We start from the raw sequence: 20,651 nt of genomic DNA on the forward strand, positions 1-20,651 counted from the left end.
GACACGGCACCCGTAGCACGCATAGCATGAGGCTACAAAGCCGTAGCAACAGGAAATTATTCAGGCAATCCAAAGACATCATGAACGACCAACCCAGAGAAACAGGGAGGAGCTGTGGGGCCCGGGAGTAGGTACTAAGCAGGTTATCGAGCTGGTGGCTTGAGCCCAGGGAGGTAAGGGGCAGAGCCTGGCTCTCTCTGTGAGGCACAGAGCAAGGCTGGGTTTTTTTGGGTGGAGCATTCAAAGCCTGTTTGTCAGAAAAGCAGCATGCAAGTTGATGGCCAATAACAGTAGCTAAAAGAATGCTTACTGTGTGTGAAGCAGGCCTAACATCAGCACAACCTAATGAGACAACTGGTTTTTGTTTGTTTGTTTGTTTGTTTGTTTGTCAAGACAGGATCTCACTCTATCACCCAGGCTGGAGTGCAGTGGCATGATTTTGGCTCACTGCAGCCTCAAACTCCTGAGCTCAAGGGATTCTCCTGCCTTGGCCTCCTGAGAAGCTGGAAATACAGGCACATGTCACCATGCCCAGCTAATTTTTTTATTTTTATTTTTTGTAGAGACGAGTTCTCCCTATTTTGCCCAGGATGATCTTGAAATCCTGGACTCAAGTTATCCTTCTGCCTCAGCCCCCCAAGGTGCTGGGATTACAGGCATGAGCCACCGTGTCTGGCCCAGATAACTGGTTTTGATACCCTCATTTTGTAGATGAGGAAACGGAGGATAGGAGAGGTGAAAACTGGCCTGAATTAGCATGCTGACGGAGGGAGCAGATACTTACGCCCAGGAATCTGAGCCGGGGTCCCAGTCCCTCAAGACCACACTAGCTGTGAGGGGGGCTTCAGTTCAATCTGATTAATGTTGACCAATGTAGCAGCCCTGTGCAAGGCACTGTGGAGGACAAGAGCTGAATAAGACAAGGCTGTGTCAGTACAGAGGCTGGTTCGTAGCAGAAAAGCAGACCAGGAACAAGCAGCTCACACAGGGAGATATCTACTTTCTCCCATGCCAAGAAACCAAAGTCAGGCAGCTCCATGCGTTTTTAGTTCAATGCTTAGTGATGACTTCCATGATTCAGGCGCTCTCTGTCTGTGTCAGTTACTGGTCTGTTATCTCAGTTCCAAACTCACCCTTCTACCCTGCTTTGTGCAAGCACCAGGACTCCACAAACCACATTTCTGCTTTGACAAATGCTCCATGTTAAACCCTGGCAATACGGGGAGCTGGATCCCTCCAGCTGGGCTGGAGGAGGGAGAGGGACTTCCTGTGCCTTCCCAAGGGCTTTACTCTTCCTGTCAGCATTGCTCTAGCAATGCTTCTTCACCTCGGCAGAAGCAGTTCCTCCTGATAGAAGGCTGAATCTAATTTGCTGCTTTTTCAATACACAGCCTCATTGCACACTGCCTCAGAGTCTGGTCTGCCCTGCTGGGCTCATCCTCTAAGCTCAGGGACACCCACGCCAACCATGCTGCACCTCCTTCTCAGAGGTCTCCTTCTCTAAGTAAGTGTTAGTGACTCCCACCCCTTTCCTGTTTCTCCCAGCCCTACAAGTAGCATCTGCTTCTTGCAGTTGCTACCTCCCTTTTCACCCATCCAGTTACCCAGTTGACATGCTTTGTCCCTAGTTAACGTGATTCATAATAAATTCTCCTTGTTAACATAACTGGTATGGCTTCTGACCCCTGCCTGGTTCTGCCCTCCCCAATATGCTGGTGACATCACACCTCATGGTCACATGGTGGCTGCAGCAATCCCAATGGACAAATGTTGAACAGGTCCAGAGGCAGAAAATTACCTCTTTCCTCTTGCCCCATGTCTTTTTAAGCACAAAAGAAACACTCCTGCAAGTTCTCCTAGCAAATTTCCCCTCTCATTTCACCAGAGTCAGATCTCATGCCCTCTCCTCAGTCAATCCCTAGCAAGGGGAATGAGAAACTGTGATCAGCTTAGACAAATCAGGATCCATCTCTGGGGCTGGGGCTGTGGTCACTCCCATGGCCGGGCAGAAGGGGACCAGCTGAACAAAAGTCAGGCTTTGCAAGAAAGGAAGAGGATGGGGCGTGATCTCTGCAGGAGATCAGGGGAGATCTCACAGAGCAGGTGGGGTGTGAACTGACACTCCAAGCCTGGGTGGACTTTCTCAGGCAACAGGTGAAGTAAGACTTTCCAGATAAAAGATAAGGCCTGTGTGAAGTCACAGGTGGGTGGTGAGAATGTGACACTACTGGGAACAGAAAATGGTTGAGTGTGATTTGAGCATGGTGGGACACAGGGGATGTGGCCTTCCAGGTCAGCAGGGATGGAACAAGAAGGCCCGGTAGGGCATGTGGAGGCCTCGGTGGGTGGCTACAGTGCCTGCTTCAGGTCTGTAGAGGATGGAGCCAGGGCTGCAGGTCTGGAAGAAGGGCCTATGGGAGGTGAGCACCTTGGGGGCAGAGAACATAAGGACCCCACAGCCCCCATCTCTGATCCTATCCCTTCCTTCCTCCTTCCCTCCCCTTCTCTTCACAAAGGCATTGCCTTTGCTGATATCACCGAACAGAAACTAAAGACGTAGGAAGTATAGGCTCTGCCCACAAGGAGATTAACGCCTTTTTTCCCCTTCTTTTTTTTTTATTATAGTAAAAAATACATATGACACTTCATCATAATCATTTTTAAGTGTACATTTCGTTGATATTAAGCATATTCACGTTATTGTTCAACCGTCACCGCCGTACATCTCCAAAACTTTTTCATCATCCCAAACTGAAACTCAGTACCCATTAAGCACAAACTCCCCATCCCCTCTTCCCCATCCTCTGGCAACAACCACCATCCTACGTCCTGCTCTGTGAGTTTGACTACTTTATGGACCTAATATGAATGGAACCATACTGTATTTATCCTCTTGTGTTTGGCTCATTTCACTTAGTGTAATGCCCTCAAGGTTCACCCATGTTGCAGCCTGTGTCAGAATTTCCTCCTTTTTAAGGCTGAATAATATTCCACTGTACGGATATGCCACATCTTGTTCACTAATCCATCTGTGGACACTAGGGTTGCTTCCACCTTTTGACTGTTGTGAATAACGCTGCTATGAACATGGGTGTACATATACTTGTTTGAGTCCCTGCTTTCCATTCTTTTGTGTACATACTAAGAAGTGGAATTGCTGGATTGTATGGAAATTCCATGTTTAATTTCTTGAGGAACCGACATCCTGTTCTCCACAGCAGCCACATCATTTCACAAGGGTTCCAATTTCTCCACATCCTCAACATTTATCTTCCGTTATTTTGACAATAGCCATCTTAATGGGCATGTGCAGTACAGCCTAGCTTTTGAGCCAAGGCAAACCCATGGGAAAATGAACCAATAATAAAGCAGTTGAAATATCAACAACCATGACGGGGAGACAAGGACTGAGCAGATAATGGAAAAGAGGCGTGTGGGAGGGGTGAAGGATGCCTTAGATCCTGGAGGACATGGTATCCCATGGCAACCTTGGGGGAAAGCCCAGTTTTGGTCACTGCCTGGTAGAAGGGGACATGTGGCCAAGGAAGGGGAGGGCAGGTCATGGGTGTTGCGTGCCAGTAGGGAAGGCCATGAATTCACAGATGGAGCCTGGCCCCAGGGCTTGTCAAAATGGAACAATATTCCCAACCAACTCTTGCCCAACCTGCAGACCCTCTCCAGTGTCTTGCTTTCCAGGGCCTCTTCCACATCCTTCCTTCTCTCTCTTCCTCAGTTACAGTCCCAGGGCCTCCATCAGAGTCTGGCACACATCAGGACCTTAGGGAATCGTTATTAATGGAAGGAAGAAAGATACATGAAAGATGGTGTTAGCCCCCATTTCACAGACAGGGAAACTGAGGGTGGAGCTGATCTCATTCCATGGAATTGCCGCCCAGCCTGGGTTTTCATGATGCTCCCCGAGATCTGAGCTCCCTGCTGGCTACACAGAAGGAGGCATCCCCTTCAGATATCTGCTGCACAAATGCCGCTCACAGGTAGTGCCTCAAACCATTCTACTCCCCCCTCTGCCCACTCTCTCCCTGGGCCATGCCAACTGGTTGCAATCTTTCAAAGGAAACTCCCCATGCAGAGAGGATGCTATGATTTTCCACCTACTCACCCATTACAGAATATACTTAATTACAGAATTAATTAAATAGTTACAAGAATTAATTGAATAAATTCCTTTCACTTGCATGGAACCACTTGTTTTGGGGGCTCCACATATGCATGCATGTGTGAGAGTGTGAGAGAGAGCCCCGGCAGGTCAAATGGTGGACACAGTCATCTGTTGGCTTCCTCGGCTCTGCTGGCCAGGAATCAAGCCCTTACCTGGAGAGCAGGATTCTACTGGCCTCACCCAGGCATTTAGGCTGTAATGTATAACGGGGCATGCATGATGTCCCCGACTGCCACTGAAATGGATCCACAGGCCAAAGGGAAATGCATGAACGACTTTAGCTGTCCGGGAATCCAGCATAATGAACATCCAAAGGTGTTTTATTCCTAGCTCACTAATTCTTTATTCCTAGCTCACTAATTTTTTTTCTTACATTAATTCTTGGGTGGGAATGTTTCCATAATTTCAGGTCCGAGGAAAGGGCTAAGTCTCTCTGTCAGCAAAGGGCTCAAAGTTTCGTAGATTTGAGCCAGGCACAGTGGCTCACACCTGTAATCCTAGTGCTTTGGGAGTCTGAGACTGGAGGATCACTTGAGCCCAGAAGTTTGAGGCTGCAATGAAGTATGATCATGCCACAGCACTCCAGCCTGGGGTAACAAAGCAAGACTCTATCAGCAAAAAAAAAAAAAAAAAAAAGATTGGAACCATTTGGTATTTTCATGACATGTTCACTTCTGCTTATTAAACCATGTCAAGGCAGATGGGCAAGGATAATTTTGAGAATTGACAACATGGGTGGTGAGATATGAGGGGCATGGTGGCAGAAAGAGCCCTAGTTGATGAGTCCAAAAATCCAGCTTCCCTTTTCCAGCTGTTGCTAACTCTTGGTGTGACCCAGACAGAGTCACTTCACCCACTGATATGGTTTGGCTGTGTCCCCACCCAAATCTCATCTTGAATTGTAGCTCCCATAATTCCTACATGTTGTGGGCGGGACCCCGTGGGAGATAATTGAATCACGGGGACAGTTTCCCCCATACTGTTCTTGTGGTAGCGAATAAGTCACATGAGATCTGATGGTTTTATAAGGGGAAACACCTTTCACTTTGCTCTCATTTTCTCTCATCTGCCGCCATGTAAGACATGCCTTTTACCTTCCACTATGATTGTGAGGCCTCCCCAGCCACGTGGAACTGTGAGTCTATTAAACCCCTTTTTCTTTATAAATTACCCAGTCTCAGGTATGTCTTTATCAGCAGTGTGAAAACATTAATACACCCACTTTGGGTCCTGGTTTTTGTAGCAGATGTTATCAGTGCCCCATGAATATCCCCTGTGTTTCTCAACCCAGGCACTATTGACACCAGGGGCTGGATAATCCTTTGTTGTGGCCTTTTCTTGTAAACTGGAGGATATTTAGCAGCATCTGTGGCCTCCAGATGCCAGCCAGACCCCTGTCCTTGCCATGTCCTCAACTTAGCTCCATGGCAAGGCTAAAACTACTTGAGTGCAATTGAGTGCTATCACCCTCTCAATGCATGGCCAGAGCCAAGCTCAGCAAGGGTTTGTTCACTCACCAATTGCCTGACCAGGGACAGCAAAGCAACAGGGGCAGGGAGTATCTGACCCAGTGACCCAGGGGAGCACCAGTGGGTATAGCAAAGTGGAGAATGGAAACCAACACTTACTGAGAATTAAACTTACATTAGGCACATAACATATATTATCCAACTTCATCCTCAGGATAACTTTTTGGGACCTCTGTTTATAATCTCATCTGACAGACAGGCAGTAGTGACTCAGAGATATTAAGCAACTTACCCAAGGTCACACAGATAGTAAGGCACTGAGCTGGGATTTGAACATTCATCTGTCTGGCTTCAAGATCCATGTTTGTTCAACTATGCCACCAATCAGTCTCAGAAAATCTGTACTTGTGATTGTGTGATATAAGTCAATGTGAGGTTAAGATTTATCAAGCTAAAGATAATTTCAAAGTCATCTAATCCAGCTACTCATTTTTACTGTTAGTAAACTGAAGCCCACAGCAGAAAAATGACTTGCCCAAGGTTGCGGCAGAGCCAAGACAAGCCCCTGGCTCTGGGTGACAGCATGGCCCAACCCCTTTCCTCTGTACCATTCTCCAGGGACAAGAAAGCTCTTGGGCTTGGGAAATCAGGGAAGCTCATCCAGAAGGGAAGAACTCTGGCCTAGTTAGAGAAGGGAAGGGAAGGGAATTTTCCAGGATATAAACTTTGTTGGGGCACAGAGAACAATACCACAACGCATGACTTTTTGGCATGCTGAGCACTTTGAAGTAAGAAAAATTGGAAGGCCTTAATAGCTGCTTAACTTTCTAACCTTCTCTTGTTTCTCTTCCCACAACCCCAGTGCAGAGGGAGGCTGTTTCTGAAATTTTCTTATCTGACTAAGGAAACTTCTTTCCAAAAGAAATGCAATTGTCTTAAGACCCCCTCCTCAGGAATCTCATCAAATAACCAGGAAAGGTTAACCACTGGAGAAGAAACTAAAAGTCATCACCATGCCCAAACAGGATTTTTATCTATTCTTCTGAGGGCACCTCCAAAAGTCTACCTGGGAGCCTTTATCTGCATGATAAGATAATCTTTGCTCACAGTGAAGACCTGCCCCCCACCTTCCTGTCACCTCCCTCAGAGCTCAGATGAACTTTGCCTTAGGCCATTGTCCTTTGGGCTCATCCATTTTCCTCTGAAAATCATTCACCATCCCTCACAATCGCCTATGTTCCCCCCATTTCTTTCTACCCTATCAAGAGGGTATTGAAGCCTCAAGCATCTGGGCCTTCTTTGAATCTCACATTTTCAGGACTGTCATGTTTACATATACGTAAATAAATTTTTAAGCCTTTTTCTCCTATTAATCTGTCTACTGTCAGTCATTTCAGCAAAACATCAGAGAAGACAGAAAGAAGCTTTCCTTCTGTCCCATGACTTCATGCCAGGTAATAAGCATATGCTATCTCATTTAACCCTCTCACAGGCTCTTTGGATTGCCCCTATTGTACAATTGTAGGAAAAGATGTGAAGGTTTTTGAAATGGGAAAGAAGAAAGAGAGAAAGAAAGAAAGAGAGAGAGAGAAAGAAAGAAAGAAAAAGAAAGAAAGAAAGGAAGGAAGAAAGAAAAGAATAAAGAAAGAGGAAAGAAGAGGGGAGGGAGGGAGGGAAGGAAGGAAGGAAAGAAGGAAGGAAGGAAAAGGCAGGAAGGAAAGAAAGAAGAGAGAGAAAAAGAAAAAGAAAAGAGAGAAAGAGAAAGAAAGAAGAGAGAAAGAAAGAAAAGAGAGAAAGAGAAAGAAAGAAGAGAGAAAGAAAGGAAGGAAGGAAGGAAAGGACTTTTCTGGGTTATCTGTGCCTTTTTGTCTTTGAGCCATTTTACAACTCTATACATTGTAGAAAACTAATGATAATACAAATGATCTTGTCCACAGAGAAGAAAATAAATGTTGTTTGTTGGAATGCAATTGATTATCATCCTAAGGATACTGGCCAATTTTGCAATTATTTATGGATTCATTTCAAATTTCCTATATGTGTGTATGTGTGCTCTTTTGAATTCTCCTTTGGACTAGTTTTTAACACATCACTGGTTCCTGCATTAATTAGTGAGTTAAATAAAATCTTTTTGACACTTATTCATCTTTATATTTGTATTAAAGTGACTTCTTTACCATATTAGTCTATTCTCACGCTGCTGTAAAGGACTGCCTGAAACTACAAAGGTAATTTACAAAGGAAAGAAGTTTGATTGACTCACAGTTCTACATGGCTGGGGAGGCCTCAGGAAACTTACAATCATGGTGGAAGGGGAAGCAAGCACATGGCAGCAGCAAGGAGAAGTGCTGAGCAAAAGGGAGAAAAGTTCCTTATAAAACCATCAGATCTCATGAGAACTAACTCATTATCATGAGAAGAGGATGGGAGAAACTGCCCCCATGATTCAATTATCTCCACGTGGTCCCTCCCACAACATGTGGGGATTATGGGAATTATAAGCAAGATGAGGTTTGGGTGCAGACACAATTATCCTTTAACATAGATGTCAAAACTTAAAATTTAAGCCAGGTGCAGTAGCTCATGCCTATACTCCAAGCTACTCAAGAAGCTGAGGCAAGAGGATTCCTTGAGCTCCAGAGTTTGAGGTCAACCTGGACAACATAGCGAGACTCCGTTAAAAACAAAAACAAACAAAAAAAACCCTTAGTATTTAAGTACCTTGCCCAGAGTCATAGTTTGTAAAAGCTACAGACTAAGTCCAAACCTCTTGTTCTTTCTGCTATCTGCTCCCATACCCAGCTTTACAGCCTTCCTTCTTATAGCCTCTGATTTGCAAGAGTTATGGCTGTGTGGTCATAACTCACTAATTAGGGAAGGAACCAGTAAGGTGTTAAAAGCTAGTTCAAAGGAGAATTTAAAACAGTCTTGGTTTCCTCAGTTTTCAACTGAGGACTCAAAACTTAACCCTGCTTAGCTCAGTTATTCATGTAGAGTCCTGTATATGGACATATTTTGAGAAGAGTGAAAGCCCCATGCATGAGTAAGTGTATTATGATAAGGGAGGCCCACAGGGCTGTGGACTTGGAATTAGAAGATCTGAGGGCAAATTCTGGCTCCACCACTTAGCAGCCCTGTGACCTTCATGAAATCACTCAATCCTGTCTTGGACCCTCAGTCTCCTTTTGCTGTCAAACGGGGACCCCCATCTGACAGTTATGCTGCCAATATCCCAGAGATATTTTAAGGACGGAGCAAGAAAATGGATGTGCAAGTGCATTATAGACTGTAGAGCGCAATAATGAGGTTAAGCATTAGTGTGATTTTTACTGTTGTTAATGTCCTCACTCCAGCTGCTGCAGAGGGGAGGGGTGAGGAAGTTTGAATGCAGGAGCTCCTGGACCCTCTCCCTGTGGCCTACGTCTCTGGGGACAAACCAGGGCTGCTAAGAACAGGGGCTCCCACCTTGAGCTCCCTGCCCCTCACCCTTCTCTCCACAGCCCTCAGCCAAGCCAGCCGCAGTGGTCAAGTCCACCTTCATCTGGAGGTGCTTTCCCAATGAAACCTGGGCCAGGGATACATTTTCGCAGGTCCCGCAGACACTGCTAAGCCAGTACAGATGTTCCATGAGAAGACCATTCACAAAACCCTCACATCAGCTCATCCGTGCTTCCCAGTTACTCATAGCTGCATGATTTCCAAGCCCTGTCCACCTGGATATTTTCCTAAGATGACTTTTCCAGGTGTGAGCTCACTCAAGCCCAGCCAGCTGGGCAAGTGTGGAGTTCCTACCCAGTGCTGGTAAGAACAGTGGGAGGAGGCCTGGCCTCCCACCCTCACCCTCCATCAGGAGACAGCATCACAGAACTTCAGGGGCAAAGACAGGCAGAGGTGATCAAGGCCAAAGGACTCCAGCTCCAGCTGCTAGGTATCAAAATTACCTGCGGGAGCTTTCAAAAATTCAGATTAGGCCAGGCACGGTAACTCATGTCTGTAACCCAGCACTCTGAGAGGCCAAGGTAGACGGATCACTTGAGGTCAGGAGTTCATGATCAGCCTGGCTAACATGGTGAAACCCCGTCTCTACTAAAAATACAAAAATTAGTTAGGTGTGGTGGTGCATGCCTGTAATTCCAGCTACTCGGGAGGCTGAGGCAGGAGAATCGCTTGAAACTGGGAGGTGGAGGTTGCAGTGAGCCGAGATCGCGCCACTGCACTCCAGCCTGGGCGAAAGAGTAAGACTCTGTCTCAAAAACAAAAACAAAAACAGAAAAAAACACAATCAGATTAGAGAGCCCACACCCCCTAAGTCAGAATGTGAAATGGTGAGGCCAATAAGATTTATTTTTCAAATCTTCCCAAGGCTTCCAGTGCCCAGCAGATTGGTTTGCAAACCAGTCTTCTAAAGCAATCTTCTTTCTATCATTAAGGAGCCCATGACACAGAGGTGTTAAGTTCAAGGTCTCTTGGGTCAGCTTTTGGAGCCACTGTTCCAAAGGGACAGGTTCTTAGGGGGCTGGCATTTTCTTGGAGTGAAGCAGGAGCTGCTGCAGGGGCTGAGAAAGCAGGAAGGAGCTCTTTGCTGCATTCCAGAGCAGATCTGGCTGTGAATAAACGAGGAAGAGCTTTAGTGTAAGCTGGGCTGAATGGATAATTAAACAGATAGCAAAATGGAATGCAGTTGCACACACCTCCCGGGAGCTGGCTGGGGGGAGATAATATGGATTCCTGTCGTCAGAAGGCACAGGAGGAAAAACAACTGGGCCTGGCCGTTGGCCATTTAACAATATTGCTTTTGTAAACAAGTTGAAAAATCCAATAACTGTAAAACTTATGGCATGTCCTTAAAAGCCTGTTGCTGTTTTCCCTATAAATGGATGAGCGTTTCCGACTGAAGGTGTTCTAATTAAACAGTCCGCATCCCCAGGGACTGCGAGGTCATCCTAGGGAAGGAGGGTCTGATCCCTCCTCTTGGCCTCAGGACCACAGGTGGGGGTGGCGAGCTCGGGGTGCAGCCAGGCAGTGTTTTGTTTGTTTTGTTAGTCACTGTGCTGGATTGTAGCTGAACAGCTCTCTTCCTTCCTGTTGTCTACAAGGACTCCAAAGAGCAATCCAGCACAAACTCAAAGAAACAAACTCTTACGATAGAAGCACGGCAGTGAGTGCCCACCAAAGAGGCAGCCCTTCAGGCTGGGAAGAGAAAGTCTGGATCCGTTCATCAGGAAACACTTTGGTGGTGCAAGCAACAGAAAGGTAGAAAGTCTAGTTCTAGGCCTAGAGGAGCTCACAGTCCTGATGGGAAGAGAATGCACTCACACATGCACACTCATGCACACTCTCACACATACACACTCACACATGCACACTCATGCACATGCTCACATGCTCACACTCACACAGGCACTCATGCACATGCTCACACATGCTCACACTCACACTTATGCACAGGCTCACAAACACATGCACACTCATGCACTTGCTCACACCTGTTCACACACAAACACACATGCACACTCGTGCACACACTCACACGTGCAAACACACATGCTCACACACGCACACACACATGCATTCACACACGGTCACACACACCCACATGCATTCACACACACATGGTCACACACACCCACATGCACACTCGTGTACATGTTCACACACACTCATGCAGGCACACACACACTCACATACAGTCACACACACGCACAGGATCACACATGCTCCCACTCACACACACTCATGTTCTCTCACGCACTCTCATGTTCATTCACACACACTCATGCTCACACACACACTCACACTCATACACACACACATCCTAAAAAGGGAATCAAGGGGAAGGAGCCCAGCACTGGTAAGTGGAACCGATAGGTGGTGGTGGGCAGGGGGCAGTGCTCCGGAGCTGGGGGTCTTTGTAAAGGAATCACAGAAAGGGCTGGGTGGGATTCCAAAAGCCACTTGGTGCAAAAGTCATCTCTCACTTTCTTCCTCCCCCTTTCTCATCTATGTGGGGTGCGGCCACACTTTACAGGTAATGGGCACAGTCCTCTGCAAGACTGTCCTCACTCCAGACATCAGCTGCAAGCTCACGGGTTCCCCAGGCCACCCGCGCTCTAACCAGTTGGCTACAAATTTAGGAGTTCCCATGATCACCCTCAGGTTTGATAATTTGCTAGAAAAACTCACAGGACTCAGAAAGGCACTATATTTAAGATTATAATTTTTTAAACTGCAGTAACATACACATAGCGTAAAATTGACCATCTTAGCCATTTTTCGGTGTCCAGTTCAGCAGTGCTAAGCACACTGGCATTGCTGTGCAGCCAATCATGGGAATGCTTGTCACCTTCCAAAACCGAAACTCTGTACCCATCAAACAACCATTCCCCATCCCTCCTTCCAGCTCCTGGCAACCACCCTGGAACAGTTTCAGTGTCCATAAATTTGACCCCCTAAGTGCCTTGTATAAGTGGAATCCTACAGCATTTGTCTTTTTGGCCATTATAGTTTTATTATAGCAGAAGGTTACAAATCAGAGCCATCCAGAGAGAGAGAGAGACATGTATGCAAGGTATGGGTGGATTTCAAATGCAAAGCCCTCACTACCCTCAGGGACACATCACCCTCTCAGCTTTGAATGTGACCAACTCAGAGGACTGCCAACCAGGGCAGCTCACCCAAGCTTCAGTGTCCAGAGTTTTTATTGGAGTTTCATATAGCTGTAATTGATGGAATTATTGCCCACATGATGGAATTCAATCTCCAACCCACCTGCCCTCCCCAGAGGTCAGGCTGATGTACTATGACTCAAAGCCCCAGCTCTCTAATGCCATGACTGCTTTTCCTGACATAGACAGTCCTTATCCTGAATTATCTTGTTAGTGTAAATGATGGAGGGGCCCACCTCGAGTCACCTCATCAGCAGAAGCTACTAAGTGTAGTCTAAGAGGCTCACAGTGAATAGAAACAATGGAGCCCTATAACCCTCAAGGGGGGATCAGGGATGTTTTTCTAACAGCTCATAGGCCCTACTGCCTTGGTTGAAGGGTGACCCCCAAATATATTCCCACATCCAGGAACCTGTGAATGTGAGTTTATTTGGAACAAAAGGTCTTTTCAGATGTAATTAAGTTGAGGATCATGGACACACTCACACATACTCTCGCACACATGCACAGGCTGACATGCTCACACACACACATGCACTCATGTACATGCTCACACTCACATGCACAGGCTCACACACTCTCACATGCACACTCATGCACACACTCACACATGCTCTCACACACACACACGCACAGACTCACATGCTCACACCATGGGAAGACAGAGGCAGAGACAGGAGTGATGCTGCCAAAAGCCAAGATGCCCGGGGCCACCAGAAGCTGGCGGAGTGAAGGAAGGATTCTCCCCTAGAGCCTTCAGAGGGATCCCAGCCCTGCTGGCCTTGATTTGGGTCTTCTGGCCTCCAGAACTGTGAGGGAATTGATTTCTGTTGCTTTAAGCCACCCAGTTTGTGGTGATTTGTTACAGCAGCCACAGAAATGAACACAGAGAGCCTAAATGATACCCCTCACACGCCATGGCCTCCCCTCAAGACAGACCGAAAGAGGGACTAAAGGGACACTGAGGCAGGCACCCAGGCAGAAGGGATGTGAGAGGCTGGGGCAGATGGTGGCAGCGGGGCCCACAGGCTTCTCCATCTTCTCCTTGGCAAGAGAAGCCCCCGGCCTCTGTTGCCCACTCTCCTATGCACAGCCATCTGCTGTGGGAAGAGCTCCATTCTGGTTAGTGAAAGCCATTCATGGTAAACCTGCCTCCTTTGCCAGTGACAAGTTAAGGGGTGGGCATGTGTCCTGGCCAGTAAAATGTGAGAGGAAAGATTTCCTGGTTTTTACAAAGGGGTGTCAGGGAGGAGACAGTTCCTTCTCTCTTGGACCTGTCAGGGTGGATGGAGCCACAGCAGCCACCTTGTGACCATGAGGGCAGAAAGCTGGCTCACTGAGGAGGGCCAAGGGCAAAACAGGAAAGAACCTGACTCCCTGATGATATTGTCCAGCCCCTGATTCACCAGCCCTGCCCCCTGGGCTTCTTATAGTGGTGATAATTAATTCCTTCTTTTGGGGCCTTTTGGGTCAGACTTTTCTGCTACTTGTGGCCAAAGCACTTTTACTCAATGGTTTTCAAACATTTTTAATCAAATCTCATTGTGAAAATATTTTACATTGGAATCCAGATCCATACAGAGAACTGAAACAAATAATTCACAAAATAGTATGTACAACACATTCGGATATTTTCTATCCTTTTTTTTTCCTTTTTTAAGTTACTGGTCACAACCTAGCATTTATTGATTGATTTCATGATCCATCAGTGGTCATGACACACAACTGGAAAAGCACTATCTGAAAAAAAAAAAAAAGAAAGAAAAAAAGGAGAAATATTTACCAAGGAGAGAGAAAAGTAAGTTGCCCCAGTGGAGGCAAAATCATACGGATCCTGCCCCAGACACCAAGATGGTGTCTTGGGGCACTGGTTGGGCACAAAGACAGGGGTGGAGAGGGACACAGGGGGTGAGTCAGAGAAACAGTGAGACAGAGATGGAGGAAGAGCCCCGCTCAGCCGCAGCTGCACACCCACACATGCTGGCATGGTCCCCCGAGAAGGGCAGAGTGGGAGGCAGGCAGAATCAAGTGGAAAACACAGAAGACCAGGGTTAGGAAGGAAGAGACAAAGAGATACAGGAAATTAAAAGTGAGATGCAGAGACAGAAGTGCAAGCAAGCTGGAAAGTGGAGATTCTAAGGCTGAGACCCAAAGGAGACACACCCCAGACTAAGCCAGAGCATGAGGGGCCTGTGCACCGGCCAGAGTCTTAGTGACCAGAGTCCAGCTGCAGGGCTGGGCTCAGCCACTGATGAGCCTGTGGCCTTGGTCAAGTCACTTCACCTTTCAGCCTCTGCTTCCTTCTCTGGGAAACCCAGCTAGCAGTCCCTCCTTCGCACGAGTGTGGAGAAAGTCAGGCTGCAAGGCGAGCACCAGGACTTGACAGTCTCTAAAGGATGGACGGATGTCTGTCCGGAAGGGCAGTCCACGCAGACCCCCGCCCTTGGCCGGACAGAGAGTCTTTCGCTGCCACCCACCCACGGCGTCCCCAGTGTCCCTCTCCCGACAGTCCCCTCCCCCACTTCTCTGCCCATAGGAGGGAAACCCATTTCCCTGGGAACAGCTGTGTTTCCTCAACAAACAAATGTTCCCTTAAAACGTTTTTGAGGAAGAGCGGATGGTAATGAGCGAACATCTGGCCGAGCGGCACACTTTCGTTTTTGGCAGCTCCGGAGCCCGCCAAGTGACTATTCCCTAATGTTCACCACATCCCAGCCCCTGCTATTCCCAATCAGGCTTGTACCACTACGCCTCAATTAAGAGCAGATGTGGGGCTGAGTGAACAAGGAGGAAAAAACACCCTTCCCCAGCGTCCCTCTGCACTGCTCAAAATCCAAGGAAGTGGTCTGAGAACTCGCAGCGGCTCCAGCTTCTGCCTTTCTAATTCATCCATCCATCCATCTGTCCATCTGTCCATCTGTCCATCCGTCCATCCATCCAGCTGCCCCTGCCATGGCCTTTGGGGATACAGATCTGAACGACAGATCCTTTCCCCCTGTCTCCTCGACAGACATTCTTCTTCCCTATAATACAGGCATCGGCAAGCAGGCTCTATGAAGGGCCAGATAAAGAATATCTGGCTTGGCAGCCCACATGGTCTTTGTCACGTCTTCAACTCCACTGTTGCAGTGTGAAAGCAGCCACGGACAATACATAAACGGATGAGCATAGCTGTGTTCCAATAAAACCTTACTTACCAAAATGGTGGCAGGCGGGATTTAGCCCATGGGTCATCATCTGCTGACCCCTGCTATATGACAACATCTGAAGTTGAGGTAGTCACATCTTGGTGTATCTGCTTTAACTGTCCCTCACCTGCTGCACTGCATGAGCCCTACTACCTCCTCCCCACCCCACTCTCGTGGACTCAATTGATTGGCCCACCCTGGGAAGACACAGGTGGTGATACCTGACCCAAGTTGGGCTACTCAGAGTCTTTCCCCAGGCTAAGGAATTGGACCAAGTGGGTCAGTTGGGTCTGGAGCTAATTTACACTGGGAACCCAGGGACCACCATCTTCTTCCTGCCTCCTAGACAGAGATGCAGAGAAAAATGGGCTGTAGACAGTGCAAAACTGCTTTGGTCCGAATATTTGCCTGTCCCCTAAATTCACGTGTTGAAACCCTCACCCGCAAAGTGATGGTTTCAGGAGGTGGGGCCCATGGCTAGATCATGAGGGTGGAGCCTTTATAAATGGGATTAGTGCCCTTATAAAGAGACCCCAGAAAGACCCTTGCCCCTTTCATCATGTGAAAATACAGTGAGAAGGTGCCATCTCTGAACCAGAAAGCAGGCCATCATCACCAGATACATAATCTGCCAGCAGCTTGGTCTTGGACTTCCCAGCCTCCAGAACCATGAGAAATAGATCTCTGTTGCTTATAAGCCACCCAGTTTATGGCATTTTGTTATAGCAGCCCCAAGGTTCTAAGACAGGAATGAAATAACCCATGTGGAGAGAGGCTGCCTGGCATCCTAATGCCCTTTCAGACTGTCCCCATCCTGTCCTGAGCCCTGCCTACATTCTGGCCCTGTGTTCCCCAAAGCCCTCTGGATCCTTCTTAAAGAGTCTGCTTTTCTGTTTATACTGGCTTAAGTTGGTGCTTGCTTCAATTATTCAATTAACCAAGCAAGGCTTTCTGAACCACTTTCTGCCTCTTCATTCCATTCACACAATTAATTGGCTTTTGTGCCAAGGGCTTGCCCTGCAGTAGATACCTATGCAAGTAAGATATGTCCTTGCCCTCCAGCAGCAGATAGGTAACAAAATAGGGGAGTTGGACTTCCGTATTCCTCACTCTTACACAACCCACAATGTACTGATAAGGAGTGCACCAACTGCCAAGGAGGAAGGGGTATGAAGTAGGAGGTAGGGGAAATCTGAGAGCCTTGGCAGAGGAGGGACCATTTGTAGGCCTTGGAAAGTGAGTTGACTTCAGGCAGAAAAATAAAGGGGAGGGGGTGGTGCTTGAGTATAGAGCAACATATTCCAAATTAGGTTCACAGAACACTAATCCCAGAAGGGGTTTTGTGGTATCCATCCTCCCCTTCTTTCTTACCCATAGACCTCAGATTCCATTCAACTGATAATGTGCTCCTTAGAAATACTCACTCTCCCAGGCTCCTTTGCAGCTAGAGTGATCAAGTGACATACTTCTGGCCAATGAGATGTAAGCAGAAGTCAGCTGGAGGATGCTTCCAGGATATAAAGGTTCAAACTCACCTTTGCACCTTGCCTTCTCCTTCTTCCTGCCTGGAATGTAGCTGTGGTGCCTGAAAGGGCTGTGGTCGTTTTGCAACCATCAGGATGAAAGCTACATGTTAAGGAGGGCAGAGCAGGAAGCTGGAAGGAGTCTGGTTTCCCAGTACCATGACTGAGCCACCACATCAGCCCTGGACTGCTTATTTCTGTACTGGTTCCTGGCCACTACTGAGGGAGGTGGTTCTCTTATTTGCAACTCAACACATTTCTAACCAATGCAATGTTTAATGATAAAAGAGTTCTAAGGACCAAATCAGTTTGTGTATACCAATTTCCACTGTCAGAGATTCACGAAATAGATTATTACAGGTTCTGAGAAACCTTAACTTGAAGATCACTGTCTAACCCAATGTTTCCCAAAATGTTTGTTCACCAGCACCTCCACTGCCAGGATGCCAATGGGCATGCCATGGAACACACTTCAGGAAACAAGCTATAGAGAAAGGAGTATGGGCTTCTGAGTCAAGAAAGATCTGGGTTATAATGCTATGTGGCTTCAGGCATCTCACATAACCTCTCTGAGCCTGAGGTTCCTACTCCATAAAATGAGGGAGGGACATTACAGGTTACAGGTAATCCAGGTAAAGTGCTCGGCACTGTCTGTGGCTCCTAGTCAGTCGTCAACGATTCTTATTAGCTGCTAGGATCATGTTTTGGAAGGAAGATAGCATCAGAGACAGAAGACCCTGGTTTGAGTGATGGTTTGCCACTTCCTTTCTCTGTGACCCTGGGCCAGTGACTGCACTTCTCCGAACCTCCATGTTCTGAATGGCAGAGGAGGAATTATAATGTCTACTTGGGCAAAAGGAGATATGTGGAAAAGCCTGGCCCTGGGAGGACATTCCCCTAGTGCAGGAGCCCAGAGCTCTGCCACCAGACCCTGCCTCCAGTCCCTGCAGGCCACCCCTCTGCCCCAAAAAGGCTACAACATTTGGCTTCTGCCTTTTCATTTGTAAGGCGTCTGCCTCACCTCCCTCCGCACTTGTCTATCTTCCCTCAGGGATCGCCACTGAACCCTCCTGGTTGCTCCCCAGTGCAGAGCCTCCACTTCAGCCAGCTCTGTCTCCTCATCAGTCACACCTGCAGTGCCCAGTGCAGCCTCCCAGCCTTGGCTCAGGCCAGGGTCCCCTCCAGCCCTCCCAGGCAGCCACATTAAGAGGCTCAAACAAAAGCACAGGTGCGTGGCCTGAAGACCCAGACTGCATCTTCACGCTGTGTGCGAGGCCTTGGGGAAATGGCTTCCCCTCTGAGCCTCAGTTTCCTCCTCTATAAAAAGAAGGGGTTGCAACAAATAGAATTGAAAATGAAGCTGATAAGACTTGCTTCACAGAGTTGTGAGGAAGATTAAATGAGGAAAAAACGCATATCTATACGTGCATTAATGATAACATATAATATTCATTGGTTACTATTATTTAGATTTTATTTTCCCAGCCTTACTTTTGAGGCCTTTCATTCTCCTTAGTTATCCTCTCCCCTCTTCAGAGTGAGCTTGACTTTTTATTTGACATGTGCTGAGTGTTAACTGTGTGCTGGGTACACTGTTTGTATTATCTTATTTCATCTTCCCCCAAATTCTATGAGGTAAATCCTCTTTTTCTTCCTATGTTCCAGTTAAGGAAACAAGCTCAGAGAGGCTAAGTCATTGCCTTGGGTCAGATGGCATATATATAGCAGATCTGAGGCTCGAATCCAGGTATTCTGGTGTTAAAGCTTATGCTTCTAACTACAGCACTATCCTGCTTCCCTACTGGCTGTCAAAACCTGTCTATCAATCCTGACTCCAGGCAAATGAGGCAGATATTAACTTGCTCTTCTGTCTCAGGAACAGATCTCATGCCATATTAGTCATTGACATGTTAGTGTGAACTGAAACCTACTTTCTGAAGTTATTTTCTGACTCATCTCAGGCAGAGGTCCCTGCTGCCTCCTTTGTGCCCCCAAATGTCATGTAATTCCCCAGCTTAGCCTTGCCATGCTGCATGGGACTGGTACCTGTCTGTCCCTCTGAACTGAATTTGTGGATTGGTCAAGGATTATATGTATTCATCTCAGTGTCCCCAGTGACCAACACAGCACCTGCCACTAAGCAGACACCCAATTAAATCTGATGAATGAACAAATGAAGTGAGTTAATCATACCTCCTAATGAAAGCCATATGCATACGTGAATCTTGAGGCAGTTTTCATTTTAGTGAAATGACAGTGATACGTACTTAGAGTCAGGGCTGGTCCTACCAGGAAGGGGCTATAAATTAGGGAGCCCCCAAAGTTCCCTTCTATTCCCAGAAACGCTCCCTCACCTCATTGCTGCTCACTGTTCTAGCTTTCCTTTCACTGTGGGCAGACTTTCCTTCCCCTGGAAAGCCCTCTCCCTTCCTTTAAACTTCTGTTCAAGTCCCACCTCCTTCCAGAAGTCCTCCACCCAAATCCTGATCCATCCCCCTTGTCTCTGAACTCCTGGGTTCGATTGCAGCTCATTTTGTAGCCAGACACTAACAGAAACTAACCATGTATTAAACAGGGAACACATCGGAAGGCTCTTGAGCCGTGCTCAGAGCTGATGCGAAGGCGGGAGACCCAGGCATAGGAGATGCACAGGGGTGAGGGAAGCCAGGTGTTCCGTCCCCAGCTGGATCCACACTGCAGGGATTACCTGGTGAGGTGGCCACCACTGGCCCTGGGCCTTGCTGCGAGGATGAGTACAGAACTGCCCTTACTTCTTCTCATCACTCACTTATAATCCGCCTCCAGCTTGGAAGAAGCAAAGGGGCCAAGCTTAGATCAGATGTCCACGTCCTCGGCGCAGCAAGGTGGGGCTATGTTCTGTACTGGGCCACACACCAGGGTGTGTTGCACAAATGCAGCAAGGGGTTGGGACCACGGCAGTCCAACCCTCTGGCTGCCCAGCCTTCATGCCCATCCCTCTGCTGTTCTCATGGTTTGCCGGGGCATGAGAAGTGAGCACATGCAAGAGCTTTTTAGGAGGCAAACTCAGCAAGGCTTGCAGATGAATTGGATATGGGATGAGGGGAAGTACTAAAGCCGCCTGCTGGGTTTCTGGCCTGCAGAGCTAAGGGGATGGAGATGTCATCAGAGGTGGGACCACTCAAAGAGGACTTAGTGTCGGAAACAGGTCAATAGCTCACTCTCCGTACACCCCCTCCAAAGCTCCCAGACTCACCTCTTCACCCAGAGCAGTTTCTCCTGGCTCTGCTCCATGCTGTCCTCTGGCCACACCTCTTTACCAGGCCGCTATTTCCCATTTTAGCTTCCCTCTTCCTCAGCAAGGTCTCTCTAGCTTCAGCCATTGGTGCTTTTTCTTTCTTTAGCAATATATAGCCTGTAATCCCAGCACTTTGGGAGGCCAGGGCAGGTGGATCACTTGAGTCCAGGAGTTCAAGACCAGCATGGGCAACCTGGCAAAATCCCATCTCTATAACAACAACAAAAAAAAATTAGCCAGGCATGGTGGTGTGAGCCTGTAGTCCTAGCTATTTGGTGAGGCTGAGGTAGGAGGATCGCTTGAGCCTGGGAGGTCAAGGCTGCAGTGAGCCAAGATCGCACCACTGCAT

At 47.6% G+C, this 20,651-nt stretch overlaps 1 long non-coding RNA gene across 2 annotated transcripts in view; it reads left to right on the forward strand.

The window, feature by feature from the left end:
* The window catches only part of LOC134729082 (uncharacterized), an 85,156-nt gene extending 70,784 nt beyond the window's left edge, over positions 1 to 14,372 (forward strand). For both annotated transcript variants that reach the window (XR_010109945.1, XR_010109946.1), the window contains one exon: positions 1 to 14,372. This exon is cut by the window's left edge. This is a non-coding gene — a long non-coding RNA (uncharacterized LOC134729082).
* Positions 14,373 to 20,651: the final 6,279 nt, after the last annotated feature.

Source organism: Pan paniscus, chromosome 16 (assembly GCF_029289425.2).
Source record: "Pan paniscus chromosome 16, NHGRI_mPanPan1-v2.0_pri, whole genome shotgun sequence".
NCBI classification, from domain to species: domain Eukaryota; kingdom Metazoa; phylum Chordata; class Mammalia; order Primates; family Hominidae; genus Pan; species Pan paniscus.